This window comes from Lemur catta, chromosome 6 (genome assembly GCF_020740605.2).
Source record: "Lemur catta isolate mLemCat1 chromosome 6, mLemCat1.pri, whole genome shotgun sequence".
Lineage (NCBI taxonomy): Eukaryota > Metazoa > Chordata > Mammalia > Primates > Lemuridae > Lemur > Lemur catta.
The window spans coordinates 96,501,043-96,527,619 of record NC_059133.1 but is presented as its reverse complement, the minus strand read 5'-3'; the positions used below and the strand labels follow the sequence as shown (position 1 = coordinate 96,527,619).

At 47.3% G+C, this 26,577-nt stretch overlaps 1 protein-coding gene across 3 annotated transcripts in view; it reads left to right on the top strand.

The window, feature by feature from the left end:
* Nucleotides 1-893: 893 nt before the first annotated feature.
* The window catches only part of TEAD4 (TEA domain transcription factor 4), a 65,187-nt gene continuing 39,503 nt past the window's right edge, over nt 894-26,577 (top strand). For 2 of the 3 annotated variants that reach the window (XM_045554577.1, XM_045554576.1), the window contains exon 1: nt 1,095-1,109. The gene's annotated coding sequence lies outside the window, so the exon portion shown is untranslated. Of the gene's footprint in view, nt 1,110-26,577 lie in introns of all 3 variants that reach the window. The other variant, XM_045554578.1, reaches the window with a different exon arrangement.

Sequence of the window (26,577 nt, the reverse complement as noted above, 5' to 3'; positions counted from 1 at the left end):
TCAAGGACAAACAGATAGGGATGTATGGCAGCCTCAACTGCTTGCCACCGGTTCACCTCTCCTCGGAGTGACCAGGTGACCCAGTGGAAGAATCTTAGTCTTTATGACTTGCTGGAGTGCCCGGCACTTGCTGTGAGAACAGGAATGAGCAGCTTGTGCTTCTGTGTGGATATAATGTTTAGGGCTTCTTGGACGGAAGGAGCAAGGAACTGTCTGAGCGGCTGGGGCTCTGGTCCCTGCTCCCCCATCCACCCTGAGGATATGGATGTTCTGGCGGGAAACACCTCACCCTCCTACCTGCTCAGGCCAGGTGTGTAGCTGGTTTAAAAGCAGCATTGATGGAGAAGAAAGGGTTCAGGTTTGGGGTCAGATGGACCTGGATAAAAATCTTGACGGTCACTCACTACCTGTAAGGCTCAGGCTCGGTTTCCTGGTGAGTAATAGGGAGGGGTAGGGGGTTAATTAATATGGATCCAGAAAGTTGTGAAAATTCAGTGTATGCAAAGCACCTATTAGTGCATCCTAGGAACTCCACAGGTATTGTATCCAATGTTTCCTCAGCTTATTTCGGCAAGGAACCTCTTTTTTCCTGGGGATTAGAGTTTTTTGAATTAGTATTTGTCTGAATACCCTTTGAAACCCTGCCCTGTTTATTCATCATGTTTATTTAGCAGCCCGAACTGAACTTTTACTGTGGGCCAGGCCCTGCCATGTTCTTCAGTTCAGGGTGGCCAGTGGCCCAAGTAGAGGAGGGGGGTGGCCAGGGCTTTGTCACTGGGGAGCATGGAGTCTCCACCTCCTGTTTTCTAATTCCAGTTTTGCCTTGGCATCGGGGTGAACTTGCTGAATATTGTTGGATACTCTGATGTCAGCACCTAACTCCCTCATTTTAAAGATGGGGAAACTGAGGCCACTAGAGGGTCAGTAACTTGCTTAATGTCACATAGCTTATGAGTGGCAGAACTGGGACTAGAAGCCCTTGCTCTTCGCTTTGCATTCTGTCTCCTGCTCTGTGGATCGCAATGCTCAGACACCCCCCAGTTCCCTCAGCTGCCTTCATCCCACCGGCGCGGAGGCTGGAGCAGGCTGCTGTCCAGGGCTCACATGAGGTTGTCTGGCGGAAATACTCCTCCCCTCCATCCCAACAGAAAGGACACAGCTGCTGGTGAATCTGAGGACACTGAGTCTGGAGGAGGCCCTCGGGTCTTTAAGACACACCCTCCTTTCTCCTTGATGGGCTGCTCGTTACTGTGCCAGGTGGAGAAGGGTCCCCTCATCTTTTTAGATCTCCTGGGATGCAAATGTCACAACCTCCTTTGGCTTGGATTCTGGAGTCTTGCCCCTGTGACTGTCACAAAGCAATGAGTATTGCCAAACCTGTGGCTCTTTCTCCTCCTTCCCAGTAGAAGTGGAGGATGTTGGTCCCCAGCTTTGGTCCTTGTCTTTTCTGTAGTTGAAGTCAGTGCGGTGGCAGTTGAAAATTCAGGCTTGGAAGGGTGGCTTTACCTTGCCTGTCTTCCTGTGCCCCCATGACCCTATGTTGGCAGGGATTGGGACGACAGCTCCCTTTAAAGCTCTGAAATTGGAGCTGAACAGCTGCTCTCCAGCAAGGGGGGGCTGAGAGGGGGCTGGAACCAGCCAAGGGGCCCAGGTGGATGTGGGGGCAGGGTAGGGCTTTGTCACAGGGGAGCACGGAGTCTCCAGCTCCTATAGTCTAATTCCAGTTTTGCCTTGACCTCTTCTGAAATGACAGCTTGTCCTTTGTTTTTGGTTTTTCTGGCTAGATATTGGGGGGATTCTAATCACACCTGTGTGTCCTGGCTGTGGGGCCTTCACCTAGTAGGGACTGAATCTTTGGGAAATTTTCCACTAGAACTCCAGTCTCTAAGATCCGAGCCTGCATCCTTCTGCATTTAATATACACAGGCTCCTGGAAAGGCACAGGGATGGGCCAGGCTCCCCCGTAGCATGGGCCAGCTCCTTGGCATGGCGTGGCCCCCATGGGTGGGGACTCTGCTTCCTTTGACCCAAACTTCGTGGGAACAATAGACTTCAGAGGAGTCACCAGGAGCAGGAAATGGGAGCTGTGCTCAGGCTGGGGTGACCCTCCTGGGGGCTGGGATTGCATATCCGGTAGAGCACTAGGGGCGGTACAAAGGGCACTGGGGAGGGGCTGATGACACGCAGGGTGGGCCTCTGGGGTGGGGCTCTCCTCTGAGGGGCTGTTGACTCAGAGTGAAACCTGAGCTCTCAGAGCCCATTCTGTGGCTGAGTGTTCTGCTTTGTGTCTCTCTGGTGTCTGCCAGCCTTCACTCATGCCAAGCTCACCTCTGCCAGAACCTTGTCTTCCCCTTCCCTTCAAGCCCCTGAGATGTCTTTGTGGATCATCCTGGCCAGGATAAAAGGCTAGTGTTGTTTCTTCTTGGCCAATCTCCACCTTGGCACGGAGCCTTGAGTAATGGTTGCTGGGGTATGATGCTGTGCAGAGGTCTGGGTGGGGGGTCAGCAGGCCTGGGTCAGTGGGACAACATGAAGGGATTTCTTTGTTTCCTTTTTTTTTTGTAGGGACAGGGGTCTCACTATGTTGCCCAGGCTGGTCTTCAACTCCTGGCCTCAATCGATCCTCCCGTCTCAGCCTCCTGAGTAGCTGGGACTACAGGCAGGCACCACCACGTCCAACATGAAGGGATTTCTTTAGCCACAATCAGAGCAAGATAGGCTGAGGGAGATTCTTGTCTGCGATAGGTGTTGGAGTGTTCTGGGAGGCAGAGGTCTCTTATCTTGCCTCCCTCTGTGTGTGTTTAGACCAGACTTGGTGAGAGGGCTGAAGCTGCTTTGGGGAAGTGAGAGTCAGATCACCCGGAACTGCTTTTCATGAGTTCAGGTGGCCAGACTCACAGATCGGGTCAGGGTCCTGGGAGAAGCCGTGGGAGTGACCGCAGGATTGTGCCAGGGTCTGAGAGGAGGATGGGATGGTGGAGAAAACACATACTGTCCTGATTTATTTCTTTGAGGGGACAAGGTAGGGACCCTGGAAATGGCAGACTGCTCAGCTTCTTATTGGTCCCTGCCCAATTCTAGGTCAGAATTGTGAACGATCAATCTTCAGAGACTTTGAAAATGAAGCTGAGATAACCAGGAGCCAACATGCATTCACTCTACCAAGTCTGGGGAAAAATAAATCTAATTTGAATGGAGGAATGTTCAGTAAGGATTTTCAGCCAAATGATTTTCTTGGGTACGAGAGAGAGAAATGTGATCTGGCTGATAGAGCAGTGACGTGGACGTGTAGCTGGTTGAACCTGGGGCACTGAGCACACGTCACCTTGGGGGGGTGTCCGGTCACATGCCACAGAGCCCTCTCTTTGGCTTTGTCCTTGATGGACATTTCCATAGATACGAGCCCCTCATGGGAGCCTGTGTGGCCCACGTCCTCTGTTTCTCTCATTTCTCTGGGAGTTGAGGATAGCAAACATTGAGTGACAGAGCCAGAATTCAAAATCATCTCAATTGTCTAGAATGCTGCAGTTAAGTAGAAAGATAAGATGTAAAAGATATTTTTTCTAACTCTTAAAACTAATACATGTTCGTTGTAGAAAACTTAGAAAGTAAAGAAATTCATAAAGGAAAAAACAGGCCGGGCGTGGTGGCTCACGCCTGTAATCCTAGCACTCTGGGAGGCCGAGGCGGTGGATTGTTTGAGGTCAGGAGTTCGAGACCAGCCTGAGCAAGAGCAAGACCCCGTCTCTACTAAAAACAGAAAAATTAGCTGGGCATGGTGGCACCCAGCTACTCGGGGGGCTGAGGCAGTAGGATTGCTTAAGCCCAGGAGTTTGAGGTTGCTGTGAGCTAGGCTGACGCCACGGCACTCACTCTAGCCAGGGCAACAAAGCGAGACTCTGTCTCAAAAAAAAAAAAAAAAACAGAAAAGAAATTATACGGACAGCTAAAAACACACACATATATATATATATATATATATAAAAAATTAGCCGGGCATGGTGGCGCATGCCTGTAGTCCCAGCTACTCGGGAGGCTGAGGCAGGAGGATTGCTCAAACCCAGGAGTCTGAGGTTACTGTGAGCTAGGCTGAAGCCACGGCACTCTAGCCCGGACAACAGAGTGAGACTCTGTCTCAAAAAAAAAAAAAAAAAAGGAGAAAACAAAGTGTACATAGGACTACAACTCAGGGATGACTTAGTATTTTTTAGGTCAGTGTCCCTCCAAATTTGTGTTCATGCAAATCTGTATATTTTAACACAATTGCACTTATATGCTATCTAGTATTTTTCCGTACTGAACACTACATAGTAATACATTATGTCATAAAATTATTCAAAACCATAATTTTAAAGATCTCAGTAACATTACCTTATATGATATACTTTAATTTATTTAACTGTGCCCAACATTGAGCAATATTGAACGTGTATACTTATCTGAAGAAGAAATCTAATAGGTTTAAATGTAAAATCCTGCATTTAAATTCAAAATATCAGTTGTATCAATATAGAATAGAGTGGAACTTACTCTCAATTCATGTGGAGGGGAAAAAAACTTTGGGTTTTTGGTTGACAAGGAAGGGGAAGGGAAATGAACATTTATTTTATTAAGTGCCTGCTAGGTGCCAGACATTATTCTAGACATTTCTACCTACATCATCTTATGTAATCCTCATAGCAGCCCTGTGAGATAGGGTTTGTTTGTTTATTTGTTTTGTGTTGTTTTTTTTTAGAGACAGGGTCTTACTCTGTCGCCTAGGCTGGAGTGCAATAGCACAATCACAGCTCACTGTAGCCTCAAACTCCTGAGCTCAAGAATCCTCCTGCCTCAGCCTCCCAAGTAGCTGGGACTACAGGTGTGCACCCCCATGCCCAGCTAATTTTTAAATTTTTTATAGAGACAGGGTCTCACTATGTTGCCCCGGCTGGATTTGAACTCGTGGCCTCAATCGATCCTCCTGCCTTGACCTCCCAAAGTTCTGGGATGACGGCGTGAGCCGCCGCGCCTGGACTGTTTTGTTTTTTAGCCTCTACAGAAGAGGAAAAAAGTTACATAGAGATTAATGCTGGGGTTGGAGTTTGAACCCAGGTTGATCTGACTCTCCCTATTGCCCTAAGCCAGGAGCCTGTACGGGCTGATGGTGTGGTGAGGTCTATGTCAAGGAAAACCTTGGCACGCTGAGCTCTGTGACACCGCGCGTTGGAAGGTGTATACATCCTGGCCTGTATGTGTTGGGCTCACCATTATTGTGAGTGTCTGCACAGAGGCTGTATGAAGAATTAGAATCTGGCTGTCATCTGGGTGCTGTCGTTTCTCATTTCTAGAAGGCAGGCCCTCTTTGTAGCAATGGTAGATTAGGTCCATCTGATGTGAAGTCTATTTCATTATATGGGACTACAATCAGCCCTCCATATCTGTGGGTTCCACACCCATGAATTCAGCTAATCCTGGATTGAAAATATTCAGGGGAAAAAAATCTGACAGAATTCCAAAACAGCAAAACTTGAATTTGCCACTTACTGAGTACTGCGTTGAATCCACGAGAATGAAGTCATGTGTAGCATTGTATTAGGGATTGCAAGCAGTCAGAGCTGATCTATAGTATATGGGAGTCCTTGGTCATCTAGTGGGTAGGAAAAAAATAAAGTAAAATAAAATTAAAAAAAATTAAGAAATAAAATTAAAAAGTATATGGGAGGATGTACAGAGCTTATGTGCAAACACCACGCCATTTTTTTATCAGGGACTTGTGCATCCCTGGATTTTAATATCTGTAGGGCATCCTGGACTCAATCCCTCACAGATCCTGAAGGACAACTGTATTTAGAATTTCTTCATGAAGAACTACATAGAACTTACATGCTTTGCAAGAGGTCTATGCTCTGGTGGGAAATTGGACGAGATGACCTCCAGGGCCACTGCTTCCTGAAAGATTTTGTGGTCCTAGGTCTCAGTTTCTCTGCATATTAGCAGACGATGTGTGAAGTGTTTTCTTACTGTATGCTTTGGGATTCCTGCTATAGGGAGGTGGTGCTAAACTGCCCCTGGAGCTGGAGGCGAGGCTGGGAGCCGCCATGTGGGAGCGGCCAGAGCAGGCAGAATGGGGAGATTTAGCAGTGAGTGCCTGGCTCCCTAGTCACCTTTGTCCAGGCTGTCAGGGACCAGCTGCAGCTCGGTCCTGCCCTGAGGCAGAGGGACAGGGAAGAAGATTCAACACAGAGCAGTGGCTACGAGTGCAGACTCTAGAGCGGTGCTGTCCAGTAGAAATGTGATACAAGCCAGATATGTGATTTTAAGTTATCTAGGAGCCACATTTATAAAGTAATAAGAAACTAGTAAAATGAATTGTAATAGTACATTTTATTTAACGTGCTACGTCTATAATGTTATCATTTTAACAAATGATTGGCCCTTTTGTTACAACAGAGGGGTCCATGTGCCATTCTGTGGTGAATGTATCTTGCTCTTACTCTGTAAACCTATCTTGTCCTTCCTCAATAAACTTTGGTTCATATTAAAAAAAAATAAAAAAGCAGTTTTATTAGAGAATAAAAAACCAAAAACGTGATCATAGTAAAAAATATTAATGAGGTAGTTTACATTTTTTCCATACAGAGTGCTGGAAATCCCATGTGTATTATACACTTAACAGCATATCTGAATTTAGACTAACCACATTTCGAGAGCTCCATAGCCACATGGGGCTGGTGGCTGCTGTTTGGAGAATGTAGCTTTAGAGCCAGCCTGCCTGGGTTTGAATCCCTTTTCTGCCACTTAACAGCTGTGTGATCTTGGGCAAGTTATCTAACCGCAGTGTTTCCCCCTCTGCAAAATAGGGATAATAGGATTAACAGAACCAACCTCATACAGTTGATGTGAAGATTAAATGAATTAATATTTGTAAAGTGCTTAGTTCTTTGTCTTGCACAGACTAAGCGCTGTCTGTATAAGTATTTGTCAAATAAATGACCTGGATGGTTCTTAAAAATTGTACAAGCTGGAATTTGTAAGCGGGAGAGTCCAGTGATGTGCTTGGAAAAACCCAAGTGTAGACTGGCCCTGTGAAGTTTGGTAGGCTATGCCTATACCACAGTAGTTGTGCATAATAAAATTGATTTCACATCAGAAGAACCTAATCTGCTAATTGCTGCAAAGAGGGCCTGCCTTCTGGAAGTAAGAAATGACAGCTCATTAATGATAGGACAGGTTCCAATACCTCAGCAGGTGTGTCCTGAGCATCTGTCTGCCTGGGGCCTGGAACTGTGCTGGGTGGCGTGCAGGAAGCAAAAGCATCCTCTGAAATGCACCTTTGTGCATTGTATGACCTCATGTTGGAATGGGAGGCGGGTCACTTCCAGCACTTGGAGGTTTAAGCAATAGTTGCTGCTTATGCAAGAGAAGCAGTAAAGCTGTGCCAGTGGCCTCCCATACCCTCCTCAGAACACTGCCCTCCCAGCACGGCCAGCTCTCCTCTCCGAATCAGCCCCCTCTGCTTGCACCTGCTCTCAGCCAATCCTCAGCAGGCACAGGGCACCCACTGGGTGCCCAGCACTGTGCTAGGTGCAGCAGGAAGTGAGGAATGAAAGACCTGGTCTGTCCTCAAGGAGCCTTGCTACCCAGCAGGGGAGACAAACTGGATAGCTAATGACAGTAACCTACAGGGTGAAAGAAGGCTAATTAGAGGCACATACATGTGCTGGTGGGGGTGCCTGGTAAAGGGTAATTCATTCTGGTGGGACCAGGAGGGGTCAGGGAAGGCTTCCTGGAAGAGGAGGCACTCAAGCTGGCTTTGAGGATGGGTAGGGTTTTGATAGCTGTGTGTGTGAGTGAAAGAGAGAGGGAGAAATATTGGTGAGAAGACAGAAAATGTAGTGATTTGAGGGCTATAGTCTTGAAATTATTAGAGGAGGGAGAGATAAGTGAGTTTTATGAATGAGGTGGATTTGAGCTGGGTCCTTTGGGCAAGATAAGGAGGGCTTATTTTAAATTTATTTTAATTTACATATAGCAAAATTGATGATGGTATACAGTTTTATGGGTTTTGACAAATGCACAGAGTTGTGTATTCACCACCACACTCATGGTGCAGAACAGTTCCATCCCCCCCCCAGTTCTCCCCTGGGCTGCCCCTTCGAGGCCAGCCCCTCTCCTCCCCCACAAGCCCATCCCCAGCAACGCTGATCTGTTCTCCACTCCTGTAGGTTTGCCTTCTCGAGAATGCAGTGTCAGTGGCATCGCACAGCGTGTGGCTTCTTAGGTCTGGCTTCTTTCACTCACCATAGTGCCTTTGGGTCGTCCAAGTTGTCATGTATCAATAGTTTGTTCCTTTTTATTGCTGAGTAGTAGTCCGTTGTGTGGATGTACCGTAGTGTGTCTGTCCATCACTAATTGAAGGATGTTTAGATTGTTTCCAGCCTCTGTTGATTATGAATAAAGCTGCTGTCAATGTTTGTGTATGTGCTTTTGTGTGAATGTGGGCTTTCATTTTTCCTGGGTAAATACCCAGGAGTGGGATTGCTGGGACATGTGTTATGTGTATGTTTAATGCTTTAAGGAACTGCCAGACTGTTTTCCAAAGCATACCATTTTCCATTCCCATCAGCAAAGTGTGAGAATTCCATTGCTTCATGTTCCTACAGCACTTGGTATCATAAGGTGGTTGGTGGTTGGTGGGTTTTTTCCTGTCATTCTGGGTGTGTAGTGGAATCTTATTGTGGTTTTAATTTGGATTTCTCTGATGCCTAATGATGGTTAACATCTTATTATGTGCTTATTTGACATTTGTATAACTTCTTTGGTGAAATGTCTGTCCAAATCTTTTGCCCATTTTGAGTGTTTTGAGAGTTCTTTAATATTCTAGTTACAAGTCCTTTGTCAGATATGTGATTTACAATTTTGGGGGAAATTCATGGGAGGAGAATCTTCAAAAGATGATTGATGAGTGTGAGGAGCTCTGAAAGTGAGGCAAGAGTGTTGCGTTTTGGGTCTTGGCCTTTCTGCAAGCACGAACGTGGGACCAGGGCTGAGGAGTGGGACGCATCTAGGGAATGACCTATGAAAAAGAGGAGGGGCCAGGTGCAGTGGCTCACATCTGTAATCCCAGCGCTTTGGGAGGACAGGAGTTTGAGACCAGCCTGGGGAACATAGCAAGACCCCGTCTCTAAAAAATAAAATTAGCCAGGTGTAGTGGTGTGCACCTGAAGTCCTAGCTGCTCAAGAGGCTGAGGTGGGAGGATCACTTGAGCCCAGGAGTTCAAGGTTGTAATGAGCTATGATTACACCACTGCACTCCAGCCTGGGTGACAGAACAAAACCCTATCTCTTGAAAAGAAAAAAAAAGAAGAAAAGAGGAAGAATAGCGCTTTCCATGAAGTTCGGTTCCTGGCTTCAGAATAAGAGGCACAGCTGCGCGTCTTGGTTTTCTGGGCGTCCTCCCTGGCCGGCTGGCTGGCCTGGTCCACTCCTCATGGCCTGCTGGGTCAGCTTAGGCTGGGCCCATCCAGAAAAACAGATGGTGCCCAGCCTGGGTTTCAGCCACTTCCATGGCCTTGTTTCCAAACCTATGACCATGCATTCTGGAATGGGAGGTGGGGTGACTGTCAGGCCTGCAGGGGTAAGCCACTGGGTATGTGACTGTGCAAGAGATAATCAGTGGGGGTGAGTTTTCTGGGTCAGGGTGGGTCCTCTGTGATGGTGACCTTAGCCCAGGGTCTGAGGGCTTTGGGCTATTAGCAGAATTTCTAGAGCATCCCAGTCCTCATCCACATCCATAGCCCCTATCCCTGTCTGGGCAGGGTAGCTCGGCAACAGAACACTTCTGTGAAAAGTGAGCAAAGCTAGGATGGATGCTGCCTCCTGCCTCTTGTCCAAGCTCAGTCCAGCTGTCCAGATGCTAGAGCCTTCATTCTTCCCAGGGACGGGCCCTTTTGCAGAGGTGACTGGGGCCTATGGCGGGATGGTAGGGCAGAGCTGAAGAGTCCTGCCTTTCTGGAGCTACTAGGGCCTGGCTGCTTCAGGGCACTGCGGGGCTGCCTGTGGCTCCCTGATGCTCTGGGTCCTGGAGGGTCATTCCAGGTGCTTAGAGATCCTGCCTGTCTCCTCCTTCTCCCTGGGCAGAGTGTGCACTGAGCCCCACCAGGATGGCTGTGCTGCCTGGGCATCTGGTTTGGGCTGACCCTCTGGTCCTGACAGGGTGGGGACAGTCCTGTTATCTCTGGGAGAGCATCTGATTGGCATTGCCCCCGGCTTTGATGGGATTCCTTCTGTTAAATCGGCTATTTTGAGATCTGAATTTCCTAGGACACGGCTGCTTAAAGTGAAGCCGCTGGTTTGGTTCGGTACTCTTGCCCCTTGAGTGCTATACTTTTGCAACTTTTGCTTCATTTTAAAACCCTGAAGAAAGGCCCCAAGAGAAAAAAAGTACAAGGCTTACTCTCCCTACCTTTTTGAAAAACAACAACAACAACAAAAATATATGTATATGTATGTATAGAGAGAGAGGGAGAAAGAGTGAAAGAGACTTTATTTTTTTGAGCAGTTTTAGGTCTACAGAAAAATTGAGCAGAAAGTCCAGTTCCCATATTTACATTCTTCCCTCCCTAGTTCTTCATATTATTAATATCTTACATTAATGTGGTATAATTTGTTGTGATTGATGAATATGGATACATTATTATAGTCCATAGTTTAGGGTTCCCTCTCTGTGTTATACATTCTATGGGTTTTTTTCACAGGTGTCATGAAATGTACCCACCATTACAGTATCATACAGAGTAGTCTCACTGCCCTAAAATTGCCCTCTGCTCCACCTGGTCATCCCTCCCTCCCTCCCCCCAACCCCTTTTTATTGTCTCCATAGTTTTGCCTTTTCCATAATTTCATACAGTAGCCTTTTCACATAGGCTTCTCTCACTTGGCGGCATGCATTTAAGTTTCCTCCATGTCTTTTCATGGTTTGACAGCTCATTTCTTTTGTTCCCCCCGGAATAATATTCCATCTGCTCTCCCCACCTTTTCCTTTTGCAGATGGGGGCACTGAGGCCCAGCGAGGGAAAGTGAGGAATCTGTGGCAAAGCTGAGCTTGGAGTCTAATTTGCCTTCCCCCACAACCCCACGACCTGTTTGGAGGGGCTTCTGTGCCAGGCACTGCTGGGCCTAAAGCAGGGAGGGCCTCTCCCTGCCCCTGAACACCCCCCGCCCCTGCCGTGACCCGCATCCTGGATGTGTTGGACTAGGCCTGCAGACACCCACACCCTGGCTGCTTAGAAGGGGTGGCTGGGGGGCAGGGTCCCGGCCTCCCCTCCTGGGGCTGGGTGTGTCCCCTGCCCTGCTGCGCTGGCCTGGGGGCTGGGCTTGGAGCCTGGAGCCACTTAGGAATCTTTTCTTCCCCCATTCTCTGAGCCTCCCTCCCACTTAAGACTCCTGGGGCTGGCCTGCTTCCCAGACATCTCTCCACCTGCTGACTTATCTCCCCCTGTCATCCTTCATTCCTTCTGCTCCTTCCTCGAACCCACAGCTTGAATGGCCATGAGCATGAATGTGTGTGGAGCCCTGGGCTCTGTGTTCCTACCCTACGGACATGATTGGATTTAATCCTCACAACAGTCCCATGAGGAGAGAACGTTATTCTTGAGGGTTTGGAGTCTCTGACCTTTGCTCCAAGGCACCCTTTCCTTGGGAAGGATTGGGGCCTCCCTTTCTCCCACCTGCTCCCCAGGACGGGCGTCCTGCAGAGAAGCTGGGTATGATGGAGGCCTCGTGCTGGAGGTTGGTGCCCACGCCCCACTGTGCTGCTCCCCAGGGGCTTGACTGCTCTGTCTCACTGGTCGGCAGCTCTGGGGCTGAGACCCGGCTCTGGGAAGGTCTGTGAGTTGCAGGACAGCCACATAACATAGCTGGTAAGAAGTGGGTTTTAGCCCAGGTTGTGTGACTCTGAGGCTGCTTTAAACTATACCAGACTTCATGCTGTCCCTTCCCCAGAGCCTTGTGCTCCTCTCCTCTAGGACTGGAGAGGCACTGCCCAGCATGGGGGGAAGTCAGGCATGGGGACACCTAGGTTTTGTTTGGTCTTGTTTCGTTTTGAGAAGGGCCCTTTCCTGGCCTCCAACAAGCCCTGGCCTGGTGTTCTTAAGTCATATTGGGGTCTCTTCTTTCCAACGAAGTGCGTGGCCCAGTCCAGCCCAATGCAATCCGCTTCTCTGCTGGGGTGTTTCCCTGTCCTTCCTAGGGACTCACCTGGAGAATTTCCTGTCTTGTCTTTCTTCATTTCTTGCTGTACCCAGGCCATTTCCCTTTGTCCTCTGTATTTGGGGCCCAGGTCCCCTGCGGTGGTGCCTCCTCTCTTCTATCCACATCTTCTTATTCCCTTCTATCTTCTGGTACCTTTAAATGAAAAATTGCAGTGGCCAGCCACGGTGGCTTAATCCTAGCACTTTGGGAGGTCGAGGTGAGAGAATGGCTAAGTACACGGTTCGGTGGCATTAAGCACATTCACAGTGTTGTGCTGCTTCACCTCCATCCACCCATCTCCATGTCATCATCCCAAACAGAAACTCTACCAATTAAACAATAACTCTCCATTGTTGTTGTTATTAATGGAACTCCCCTTCCGCCCAGCTCCTGGTAGCATCTGTCTATTTCCTGTCTCTATGAATTTGCCTCTTCTAGAAGTGGAATCTTATAGTATTTGTCCTTTTGTGTCTGGCTTATTTCACTTAACATAATGTTCTCAAGGTTCGTCTGGGCTGTAGCCTATGTCAGAATTTCATTCCGTTTTAAGGCTGAATAATATTCCATTGTGTGGATATGCCACATTTTGTTGATGTCTGTTGATGGACATTTGGGCTGTTTCCACCTATTGGCTATCTTGGTGCCTTTTGACATTTTTCTCTCTACCAGGCCTTGAGCTCAGCATGGTTAAAATCCTCCCTCTCACCCAAGATGTTTACCTATAATGGTTTAACATGCTGCCCTCCCTGGGTGCCGTCGGTTCTTGTTACTTGTGGTAGTTATGTTATGTAAGGTTGGTGCGAATGCTGAATTAGCACATACTGAACCATTGCTCCTAGGAGAGGTACAGGGTTAGGTTCCTGTGAGCCCGTGTTCGCGACATTTTGCCAGTTGATTAATTTACAACTTTGTTTTATGTGTGTTTCTGTCCATAGACACCTTATTTAATATATATTGTTGATTCATTAACACCGAACTCACATACTTGCAGCCAATAGCACGACAACTCATGCCTGCACAGAGCTCATCCAAAACATGCATTTTCTCCCCAAGGCACGTCACAACCTTCGTACACTTGGCAACACTAGACGACACTTCAGTGCTTGGGGCCATTTTAAAAAGCAAAATCACCAAAAAAAAATGCAAAAAATGTGTCACTAAATAGAACGTGAAAAGGACACTTTTCTTGAGAGCCAAGATCAGTAGGCAAAGTGCAGCTTTGTTTGACCTCTACTGGGAACGTGCACATAAGGCAATTCGAATTTTTGGCTACTCAGCACACATGTGTGTCTGCGAATGACTACAAAAGTGCTACGAGTATTGATTTTGAGGTTACAGATTTTAGTGGGCAAATTCGCAAATACGGACTGTGTGGATATTCTGTGCTTAATGAGGACTGACTGTGCTTGCGTCTTCATAGGTGACTCTGGACCCTTCCCTGGCCCCTGGATAGGATGGTGAGAGCAGGACCATGTCTTACTTGACTTCGTCCCTGCTCTAGAGTCCGTTCTGTGTTGCTATCACAGATTACCACAGACTGGGTAATTTATAAGAAACAGAAATTTATTTCTTACAGTTCTGGAGGCTGAGAAGTCCAAGGTCGAGGGGCAGCATCTGGGGAGGGCCTTCTTGCTACGTCATCCTATGACAGAAGGTGGAAGGGTAAGAGAGCACTGGAGAGAGAAAGAGTTGGAGGAGCTGCTAGATGCATCCTTTTATCAGGAACCCTCTCCCCCAGTAAGGCACGGATGCGTTCAGGGCAGGGCCTTCATGACCCAGTCACCTGTTACAGCCTCACCTCCCAACACTGTTGCTCTGGGAAGTAAGTTTCCCACCCAGGACTGTGGGGGACATGTTCACACCAAAGCAGTACCCAACTCCGGGCACGTAGCACATGCTCAATGTGCAATTTTGACTGAGTGACTGGAAGACACAAAGGGTTGAGCACTAATGGTGAAGTGTTGGGCATGGAAGTCAGCAGGGAGGGAGAGCTTTCGGGCTGGGTCACCTGCTTGTCTCCTTCCCAGGAGCAGACCCTCTCCTCCCCGCATCCAGGGCATCCACTGTTGGCCATGGCAGTTGCATTCGTCTAACAGAAAAGTACCAGCCTGACATTTGGCTCTAGTCCCAGTTTTAACCAGTCTGTGGCCTTTTGGCAAGTCACTTCTCCTCTCAGGTGATCTGGAGGGCAACTTTCTCCCCTGTGGTTCTTTCCTCCCACAAACCTTGGGAACCGTGCATCTCCCAGCTGGGACCTTCACCAGAGGCTGTGGGAGCCCATGCAAAGAAAGAGACCAGGAAGGCTTTCATGTCCGCAGAGAGAAACTTCTCTGGCTCCCCTCAGTGGCCGGTCTGGGGTCTGGTGCCCCTCCCTGTTACCCTTCACATCTAACTTGCATCCCTTGTGCAGCAGGGTCAGACCATTTCCCCTTCCTGTCGTCCCCAGAAGTGTTGATGAAACAGGTCAAAGTGTGGTAGGCAAGAGGTGGCTACTGCAGGGAAGGGCTTCGGAGCCTCAGCCCGGGCCCTGCCACTTCCTAGTTTTGGGGCTCGGGTACAGCTCTTCACCCCAACAACCTCAATGTCTTCACCTGAGGCAGTATTAGGAGCCTTGGGGGATGTGGGAGGATCAGGGAAGATATAGTCAAGTGCTTAGCCCAGTGCCTGGTGCAGAGTTGGCATTTGAAACTGTCCCCTCCTAGTGTTATATTAACATAGTTCACTCTCTGAGGATCAGAATGTGTGTGTCCCTCAGTGTCCCGGGCACCTCCTTGACATCCAGACTTCCACGAGTGCTGGGCTGCCTGAATCCGTCCTGCGGGGTCACCTGCCCAGTGCACAGAGCATGCACTGTGGGGTAGGCAGCAAGGTGTGCCGGGAGGCGGGCCTCCCACTGGGACCCAGTGCTGCTTGTAGGACAGGTTCTCCTGTCCCGTCCCAGGTCCCCTGTCATCCTCTCCCTCCGTCTAGTTCCTGAGTTTCAACCAAGCACAGAAGATAATGGCCAGGCCACAGCGGCACTCGTCGAGGCCAAATGAGTAGTTCAGGCGGTCACCTTAGAGGCCTCTGTGCACCGAGGCTCAGGACACCCTTCCGGGTGGAGGAGGCCTCAAACTGCGCCTACTGTATGCTCTGTACCTACTTTGCCTAAGCCTCCAAGACATTGCAGCACGTATCTGATTACATGTTCTTCCGGTCTCCTCCCCCATCCTCCTATCTAAAGTCTGGGCTCACGCCTGTAATCCTAGCACTCTGGGAGGCCGAGGCGGGTGGATCGCTCGAGGTCAGGAGTTTGCGACCAGCCTCAGCAAGAGCGAGACCCCGTCTCTACTAAAAATAGAAATTATCTGGCCAACTAAAATATATATATAGAAAAAATTAGCCGGGCATGGTGGCGCATGCCTGTAGTCCCAGCTACTCGGGAGGCTGAGGCAGTAGGATCGCTTAAGCCCAGGAGTTTGAGGTTGCTGTGAGCTAGGCTGATGCCACGGCACTCACTCTAGCCTGGGCAACAAAGCGAGACTCTGTCTCAAAAAAAAAAATAAATAAAAAATAAAAAATAAAAAAATAAAGTCTGGGCCCCTTAAGGGCCTGGGCCTGTGTCTCTGGAGTTTCATCTGGTAATAGGTGCTCGATAGATGTTTATTAATGGTCTGTTGGCAGGAATTAAATTAGTGCGGAGGCCCACCCTAAGCAGAAACCATGTGAATAACCTTGGGGTTCAGGAGATGGTGAGCAGACCAAGGGGGCTGGAGGGGAGAGTGGGGATGAATCTGGAAGAAGGTGGGTCTACTGTGCTAATGCCCTCTCTTTCTTATTTTAATAATGAAGTCAGGGAAGTGCAGGCTCTGAGACACCCCCAGATGGGGTGTTTGCAGAGCTGTCTCATTCTTGCCCTTGCTTTAGTATACGCAGCGCCCTCTCGGCACCTGCACGGCTGGGTCTGATCTCCAGAGCCCAGTGCAGTGGGAACAGTGGTGGGGGAGCGGTGGGAGGGGCGTCTTTTCTGCTCTGAATGTATGGGATGGGAAGATGCACAACACATCCAGTGTAGATGTTCTGTCACCAGGGTCTTGTTAGCTTAGGGCACAGCACCTGGGACACAGAGACATGACTCTTGTGGACTCAATAACCAAGGCTTGCGGATAAGTCCACCAGCCTGGAAAAGGATTCTTGTGTCGGGATTGAGGCAGAAGGGGACGGGGTTTCTATTCTTAACCTGCTGTCACCCTAAATTCTTTTGGGCAGCACCCTCGCCCCCCACCTCCTCTATCCTTATACCTCTGGGACCTACGTACATGGAAGATTAGGCTGGGTCGCCTGGAAGGCCACCCCAGCTTTTCTGATTCCTCCCAGCTGCTCAGTGACAGGACAGTCACTGGGCTGAGGAGGTGGCTCTTACACAGGGCCCCAGGAAGGAAGCAGTGGAACAAGAGCAGAGGCTGTGGCGGGCAGGACGTCAGGGCCCACGGCTTAGGGGGCTCGTGGTGTGGCTGGAACCTTTAGCCTAGACCTTCAAAGCTCTTAGAATCAGTGGTACGTGGAGAAGAAGGGCCGAGGGAGCCTTTCCTCTCCTGTAATCATGAGACTCGGGCCCTCTCCCGTGTCTCCCTCACTTTCTGGGTGGCCCCGGGCAAGTTGTAGAAACTGAACTTCAGTCTCCATCACTGGCAGTTTGGGGCGGGAGCACGGGGAGCTGGTTATAACACATGTTGACCTCCAACAGGTTAGAGGAATTGTGATAAAAGGAAATGAGGAGTGAGTTTGTCCTTGACTAAGGAAAGAGAATCAGCAGAAGAGTCAACTCCTTAAGGATAACATCTGCTACCTAAGTTCCCAGCATTGAGCCTGGAGCCAGGCGTGGCAGGGGATGTACCGTGAGGCAGAGTCTTACTGGGGCTTGCATTGAATTGTGTATTGCGGCTCTAGAGGGTGGGGGAGTGGCTGGGGCTCATCGATCACTGATAGCTGAAGAAGGCTGCTGAAAGGTGGGTTTTGAGAGCGCAAGATGGGCCAGGTGGAGGAGAGGGTGTCAGGGTGTGAGGCCTGGGTTTGCCACTTTCTCAGAATAGGTCATTTCCCCTCCCTGAGCCTGGGCTTCTCTATTTATAACCTGGGGTCATGATTCCCTTCCTGTTCTGAAAGTGTTTTTGGAGGAGCTTAATGTTCTCATTATTGGGAAGATTTTAATAAAGGCCCATAAATTCCTGATCCTTTTGGAAATCCCTGAGTAACCGGCACCCGTGGGCCCTGGGAGGGAGCAGCATGCTGCTGGGGCCTGGGGTTGTCCTCGGTAGGCCATCTGAGGCTCTGGGTGGGGCTGGGGCAGGGCTAGAGGCCTCTGGGCGAGGCCCCAAGAGCCAAGTCTGGGATTATTTTTACTCCTCTGTTCATGGCGCATGGCCCAGTTTGATGCCATCTGTCCCCCGCCTCCAGCTCTGCGCCTGGCAGGCCCCAGAGGGTCACTATGAAGCACTTGGGGGAGGAGGAGTGGGCTCCTTATCTGGACTGGTGTTGGCGTGGGAGGTTTGCCTGGTGGGCGGAGGCAGCGGCCAGGCCGCTGGGTGGGAGAGGCCAGCCAGTGAAAACTGTGGACCAGGAGCGACAGGGCCACACAGGGCTGGGAGCAACTCCATTTCAGTAACAAATCCCATGGCCCAGGGCCTTGAGTGACCTGCTGCCCTGCTTTCCCAGGGACGGGCCCAGTCCTGGGACATGTAGTGCAGTTCCTCAGAAAACCTCGCTTGTGTAGCGGTCTGGCATAAGGAGTCTCTGGTTCTCCCCAGGTCTGGTGTTCTCTGCTGGGCAGCCCAGGCCCCACTTTTGTGGGGACTGACGGCGCTCATCTCACCAGGCCAGTCTAGCTCGGCTGGGCTGCGGGAAGGAGACTTCTGAGGAGGGGCAGGGCCCAGAGACCACAGCCTCTCGCACCCAGAGGGGCAGAGAGGGGCTGCCCCCCTTTCCATGTCTCCCCACATCTTGGCCTGCACAGCACCGTCCACCTGGCTCAGTATACATCTGGGCTTGGTGTCAGGTCCCAGAAGAAAATCTAGGCTACAGCCAGGACTTTCAAGGCCTTAGGTATAATATTATAAATTTTAGTTAATATTAGGTATTAACATTAGGTATTAGGGTGTCAGGTGTATGTACCTGTCAGGTCTGTTTAGGGCTTTAGACCTTCCACTTGTGAGGCATTGTTTGTGGCTTAATAATGATGATAACAATAAATAGCTCTTGTTGAGCACAGACTGTGGCAGGCCCTGTACTAGATGACATCTCACCTATTAGACTGTCCTTCGGGACCTCTCTCCAGGGAGATCAGTTCCCCAGCCCTCCTGGAGCAGAGCTATAGGTGAAAGTGTGCAAGGTTTGTTTAGAGGCCACTGGGAAAGTGGAGGGTCTAGGTAGGGAATGTGAGCCACAGAAAGGACCCCGGACTCTGCAGGAGCAACCCCTTAGCTTTGTAGATGATCACACTGAAGCTCAGAGAAAGGAAGTGATTTGTCCGTGGTTGTGTAGTCGGTTCTTGAACTGGAACCTGAACCAGACTCTGCTTCCCATATATCACCCTTCAGTTTACAAGCCTCCAAAATAAATCCCAAAGAGATTTACACATAATTCAAGCTTTCTCTCTGGTATGCTAAAATCCAGACATATACTGATGTTCCTTTTGTTTCCTGAAACTAAGCACAGAGCAATTCGTTTGCCCCACCGAGAAATCACTGTGCCACAAAGACCACTTACCAGATACCCGTTCATGTGTTTGTTCTGTGTTCCCCAGCTCTCTGCAGTGCACTGAGGACTTAGGGAAAGACAAGCATCCTTGTCTCCGTGGTGTCTAGAAGTGGTGAAGGAGACTGACACTCACTGGAGATGGGGGTTAGGGTGTGGGAAGACAGGGGTTTGCTGAAGCTCAGGAGAGCATGCCTAACCCAGACTTGGGGTTGCGGTCCTCTTCCCAGGGGAAGTGACATTTGGCTGGAGCTTAAGGATGAATAGGAGTTGGTCACGTAAAAGAGGGATGGGAGGAAGGTTACAGGTAGTGCTTCTACCAGGAGTGGTGAGAAAGTTGGGTGATGATTTCGATGACCGGGTTTGGGGCTTGGAGTGGGGAGCAAAGAAGGGAATATACACGTGGGTGGAAGGCAGGGCAGGAGGGCAGGAGTCAGCTGATGAAGGGCCGTAGAAAATCCCAACTTCGAGTATGTAGTTTTATCTTTTTTTTTTTTTTTTGAGACAGAGTCTCACTCTGTTCCCGGGGCTAGAGTGAGTGCCGTGGTGTCAGCCTAGCTCACAGCAACCTCCAACTTCTGGGCTCAAGCAATCCTTCTGCCTCAGCCTCCCGAGTAGCTGGGACTATAGGCATGTGCCACCATGCCTGGCTAATTTTTTCTGTATATATTTTTAGCTGTCCATATAATTTCTTTCTATTTTTCAGTAGAGACGGGGTCTCGCTCTTGCTGAGGCTGGTCTCAAACTCCTGACCTCGAGCAATCCTGCCTCCTCAGCCTCCCAGAGTGCTAGGATTACAGGCGTGAGCCACCGCACTGGCCTTAGAGAGAGTATTTTTAATTTTTTTAACTCTAAAAATTTTTTTCTGTTAAAAACCAAGACACACAAGAAGGCAAAAAAAAGAAAAAAAAATTAAAACAAAAAACAACCAAGACACACACACACATTAGCCTAGGCCTACATAGGATCAGGATCATCAATATCACTGTCTTCCACCTCCACATCTTGATCCACTGGAAGATCTTCAGGGGCAGTAAAAGGCATGGAGCTGTCATCTCCTATGATAACAATGCCTCCTTCTGGAATGCTCTGAGGATGTTTTACAGTTAACTTTGTTTTTATAAGTACACTGTAAAACTGTGGACTGCCCCGTGCCTCCGACCAGACCAGTGCTGGTCGGTGGCCTGTTAGGAACTGGGCTGCACAGCAGGAGGTGAGGGGCTGCTGGTCCCTGGTGCCAAAAAGGTTGGGGACCGCTGCTCTAAAATAATGATAAAAAGTATGGTATAACAAATCTATAAACCAGTAACAGTTGTTTATTATCATTATTAAGTATCATTATGTACATGATCATGTGTGCTCTACTTTTATATGACTGGCAGCACAGTAGGTTTGTTTACACCAGCATCACCACAAACACACGAGTAGTATGTTGCACTACAACATTACGATGGCTATGATGTCACTAGGCAATAGGAGTTTTTCAGTTCCATTATAATCTGATGGGACCACTGTCATATGAATGGTTTGTCATTGACCAAAATGTCATTTTGTAGCATATGACTGTACACTCCTAGGTTTTTGGTTCCTTTCCTAAGAGAGAACACAGGAACAGAGGAAAAGGATTCAGGGTTAAGCTTAAAATTTGGTTTTGGACATACTGAGTTTGAGGAGCATTGGAGATTCTCATTAGAGATGCCCTGTAGGCATTTGCTATATAGGCCAACACCTCACAAAAGATACACAGATTTGGGAATCAAAAACATATACTCTGCCAGGCACAGTGGCTCACACCTGTAGTCTCAGTTACTTGGGAGGCTGAGGCAGGAGAATCGCTTGAGCCCAGGAGTTTGAGGTTGCAGTGAACTATGATGATGCCACTGCACTCCAGCCAGGGGGACAGAGCAAGACTGTCTCAAAAAACAAAACAAAACAAAACAATGTATATTGGGGCTGGGCTTGGTGGCTCATACCTGTGATGCCAGCACTATGCGAGACTGAGGCTGGGGAATCCCTGGAGGCCAGGAGTTCAGGGCCAAGCCTGGGCAATGTGGTGAGACCCCATCTCTACAAAAAATAGAGAAATTAGCCAGGCATGGTGGTACCTGTGGTCCCAGCTATTTGGGAGGAGTCTGAGGTGGGAGGATCATTTGAGCCCAGGAATTCAAGGTTATAGTGAGCTATGATGACACCACTGCACTCCAGCCTGGGCAACCACACGAGACCCTGTCTTCAAAAAAAGAAAAAACACATAGTGGAAATGGAAGCCATGGGTGGGGAGCCCCAGGGTTTATAAAGGAGAGGTCAGGTCAGAACCCCAAGAAAAAACATTTATAAAATGAATATGGTAAAATATGAATCCAAGCAGTGCAGAGAAAGGGAGAATGAAGGCAATAACTTAGACGTCTTAAGAATCATCTTGGCTCTTCCATGGATTTTGAGAATCACACCTATGATTCAGTTTTGTGGAAAACCATGTGAGATTTTTATCATAATTTCACTGAGTGTATGATTTATTTGGAGAGATTCAGCATCTTTGTGATATTATTTTCCTGTTCATGAACACACAGTTTTTCTCCATTTAAGTATCGCGATATTATGAAATATATATTTGGACATCTTCCAGTTTTCTGGCATAGAACTCCTAAAATCCTTGGAATCTTCAAAATGATAAGAGTCTTTTTGTATGCTAAAGAGTTGGCTGATGGCTGGCAGCCCCTAGGCAGCTTCAGGTTGGGGCTGGTCCTGGAAAGCCCAGATTAGATCGGAGGGTGGGGACTTTCAGCCCCACCCCCCACCTCTGCAGAAGCGAGAGGGGCCAAAGGTCAGGTTCAACACCCTTGGCCTGTGCTTTAACCAATCATGCCTACATAATGAAGCTTCCATAAAAACCTAAGAGGACCTGGCAGGAGAGCTTCCCTGTAGCTGAACCCGGGAAGGATCCTGGAGGGTGGTGCTGCCTCCCTTCATGTGTAGCCTTGGTTATACCCTTCGCGGTAAACCAGTGAAACGTAAGTGAAATGTTTGCTGAGTTTTGCGATTTGCTCTAGCAAATTACTTGATCTGAGGAGGGGTCATGGGAACCCCAATCATGGGGCATCAGGAGTGGGGGGCACTCTTGAGGGGCTCAATCTGTGGGATCCGATGCTATCCCCAGGAAGATGTTGTCAGAACTGAATTGGAGGACACGGAGCTGGTGCCCGCTGCAGAATTGACTGGCTGTTGGCCGGGAGAAATCCCCACATACTTGGTGACCAGAGGTCACAGAACTCTTCTGTGTTGACTGTTCTGTAAGAGCATAGAAAAAACACTGGATTTGATTCCTGTGTTGTCAGAGACATTTTATATCTTTCAGACAGTTAAAATTTTCTCTATAAAAGTTTTATATTTTCTTAGGTTTATTGTTAATTGTGGCTTTTGTTTCCAAGTGTAATCTCTTTTAAAATTATATAGTCTAGGGCACACTTTTAACCCTGACTCAAGCATAACAAAATCGATACATGTAACCAAAAACATTTGTACTCCGTAATATTTTGAAATTAAAAAAAATTATATTGTCCTTTTTTTTTTTTTTTTGTGACAGTCTCACTCTGTGGCCCCCGCTAGAGTGCTGTGGCGGCAGCCTAGCTCACAGCAACCTCAAACTACTGGGCTCAAGGGATCTTCCTGCCTCAGCCTCCCAAGTAGCTGGGACTACAGGCGCGTACCACCATGCCAGGCTAATTTTCACTATTTTTAGTAGAGACGGGGTCTCACTTTTGCTCAGGCTGGTCTCGAACTCCTGAGCTCAAGTGATCCTCCTGCCTCGGCCTCCCAGAGTGCTAGGATTACAGGTGTGAGCCACCTCACCTGGCCAAAAAAAAAAAAAAAAAAAAATTACATTGTCTAATACCTTATTTCTGGTATAAAAGAATGTAATTGATCTTGTTATTAATATATTAATATTCCTGAACTCCCTTAGAAGTTTTTATAATTTATTTATAGAATCTTTTCAATCTTCTATTGTATTTCCTGAGAATAATGACAGTTTTACTATTTTTTCCACTCTAGTTCTTTTTCACTTGTCCTACCCTGTTGGCCAGGACTTCTGACTCTGTCTGTGAAGCTAAGTGTTGAAAGTGAGCGTCCTTTCTTTATCTTATTCTTGACTTCAAAGGCAATACTTCCAGTGTCTCATCATCACGTGTGATATTTGTTGTGTAGATTTTTGGAAGATAGCTTTTGTCAAATGGAGTGTTTCCTTTTGTTTCTAGCAGTTTGCTAAATTTTATTGTGAATGGGTCTGGAATTTTATCAAACGACTCCTCTGAAGGTATGGTTCTGATGATGGTTGTTTTGCATGTGTGTGTGTTGTGCCGCCAGATTAAATTATCCCTTATCGTTGTTATTGGTTTTATATATTTAGTGTTGTTTAGATTTCCTCTTATTTTTAACCAGCTACTTTGCTTACTATTCTGTGTGTGTAATGCCGTCTTTTCCTGTCAATTTCACTTTTATTTTTTCAAATAGTTCCTTTACTGTTTTTTTCAATGAGGGTCTGTTAATAGTAAATTCTTTCCATCTTTGTTTAAAAGTGCCTTTATTTAATCTTCACTCTTGAATGATATTTTGGTTGGGTTTTAAATTTAGGATTGATAGTTACGTTCTCCCAACAGTTTGGCAGTGTTACCTTGGGTCTTCTAGTATTACTGTTGAGAAGTTTGCTATCAATTTAGTAGTCCTTCCTTTGTAGGTGATCTGTCATCTTCCACTCTGCATGCTTTTATTTATTTATTTATTTTTATCTTTTATTTTTGAGACAGAGTCTCGCTCTGTCACCTGGGCTAAGGGTGCCATGGTGTCAGCTAGCTCACAGCAACCTCAAAGTCCTGGGCTCCAGCAATTCTCCTGCCTCAGCCTCCCAAGTAGCTGGGACTACAGGCCTGTGCCACTGTGCCCAGCTAATCTTGCTATTTTTAGTAGAGACGGGGTCTCGCTCTTGCTCGAGCTAGTCTTAATCTCCTGAACTCAAGCAATCCTCCCGCCTCAGCCTCCCAGAGTGCTAGGATTACAGGCATGACCACCGTGCCTGGTCATCTCTCTGCATCCTTTTAAAATCTCTTTGTTTTTGGTATTCTTGCAGTGTCCCCTCTATATGTGTTTATTTTATTTAAATTAATTGTAATTAGGATTCAGTATGGTTCCTGAATTGGAGGATTCTTTCGTTAATTCTGGACAATTTCCTGCCATTTTCTCTTCAAATGTTGTTCTACTTTATTATCTATATTCTCTCTTTCTGAAATTCTAATTAGAAGTGTGTTGAACTGCCTTATTCTGTTCTTGCCCTTTATTGTCATTATTAAAATACATCTCTAGGTAATATCCTCAAGTCTGTCTTCCAGGTTGTTGCTTCTTCATCTAGCTGTATCTAATTTGCTGTGAATCCAAACCATTGAGGGTTTTTTTGTTGTTGTTGTTGAGACAGAATCTCATTCTGTTGCCCGGGCTAGAGTGCCGTGGCGTCAGCCTAGCTCACAGCAACCTCAGACTCCTGGGCTCAAACGATCCTCCTGCTTCAGCCTCCCGAGTAGCTGGGACTACAGGCATGCACCACCATGCCTAGCTAATTTTTTCCATATATATTTTTAGTTGTCCATATAATTTCTTTCTATTTTTAGTAGAGACGGGGTCTCACTCTTGCTCAGGCTGATCTCGAACTCCTGAGCTCAAATGATCTGCCCGCCTTGGCCTCCCAGAGTGCTAGGATTACAGGCGTGAGCCACCGCGCCCGGCCCAAACCATTGAGTTTTTAATTTTAGTGACTAAAAAATGTATTTCTAAATGTTGATTTAGTTCTTTCCCCAGCCTGCGTTGTATTTTTGATAATGTCTTCTTCTTTCTCCTGTTTACAATTCCTTATTTAGGTCAGTAATAATTTTAAATGTAATTATATAATAGTTTTTCTCTGATAGTTCAATTATCTGTAGTTGTTAGGGATCTAATCTCATCAAATATTAATCATAGTAGATTGTTTCCTCGTATGTAGTAACTTTTAAATTTGAGATCCTCTTCAGCAAGGCAGTATTGTTGGGAATTCTCTGTAGTCTGTATTAAGAGTATATCTTTTCAGGGATTTTCAGCCTGGAACCACTATTTATTTTTATGAATTGGCTGGAAGTTTCTGAGTAACATAAGATTCAAATCTTAAATCCACTTAAGGGCAATCCCTTAGTTGCAAATTCTTGGTAAGGACAATTATTTTTTATACGTAGAACTTAGGCCAAGACGTATAATCCTCTCTGTCATGTTTCATCAGTATTCTGCTGTTTCTCTGAGATTTAGGTAGGTCTAATTTCCCAGCATCTCTCAGTGCTATTTAAACTCATTTGCTTCATTACTAAGGTCAGCTTCACCCCCTCCCTCCCAGGGCTATTATAGTAATAATAATTTCTTTATAATTATAGCTTAGAGTTCTTTCATTTGGGGCCCTGGGGAGTTTTGTTCTTTTAAATAATTTTTCATTTTTTATTTTTCAGAGACAGGGTCTTGCTCTGTTGTCCCAGCTGGAGTGTGGTAGTGCACTCATAGCTCACTGCAGCATCAACCTCTTGGGCTCAAGTGACCCTCCTGCCTCAGCCTTCCAAGTAGCTGGGACTACAGATGTGCACTGTACCACCACACCCAGCTAATTTTTTTTATTATTTTTTGTAGAGATGGAGTCTTGCTGTGTTGCCCAGGCTGGTCTTGAATGCCTGGCCTCAGGTGATCCTCCTGCCTTGGCCTCCCAGAGTGCTGGGATTAGAGATGTGAGCCACCTTGCCTGGCCAAAAAATTTTAATTGTGGTAAAAAACACCTAGCATAAAATTTACCGCTTTAGCCTTTTTTAAGTGTGTAGTTCAGTGGTGTTACATATGTTCACGTTATTGTGCAACAAGCCTCCAGAATTTATTCATTTTGCAAAACTGAAATTCTGTACTCATTAAATAACACCTTCCCATTTCTTTCTCCCGGGAGGCCCTGCTAATCACCATTCTACTTTCTGTTTCTATGAATTTGACTACTTTAAGTACCTCATATACGTGAAACCATACAGTATTTGACCTTTCATGACTGGCTTATTTCACTTAGCATGATGTCTTCAAGGTTCATCCATGTTATAGCATGTATCAGAATGTCTTCCTTTTTAAGGCTGAATAATATGCCACTGTGTGTGTGCACCACATTTTTTTGTTTATCCATTCATCTACTGATGAGCCTCGCATTGCCTCCACCTTTTGGCTATTGTAAATAATGCTGCTGTGAACACGGCTGTGCAGATATCTCTTCAACACCCTGCCTTCAATTCTTCTGGATATATACCGAGAAGTGGGACTGCAGGATCATATAGTATATCTGTTTTTAATTTTTTGAGGATCCACTGTACTGTTTTCCATAGTCTTTGTACTATTTCACATTCCCACCAACAATACACAATATCTTGTATCCTTTTTGCCCGGTGTTAATTTAATGTCAGAGCATCCCTGATACTGGCTCTTCGTCTCCTATTTCTTAGCCCTTGTCTGAGTTCTTAGAGCCTCAGAGAGTGCCTAGGTCATTGCACTCATCTGACAGGTGGGAAGCTGAGGTGTCCAGAG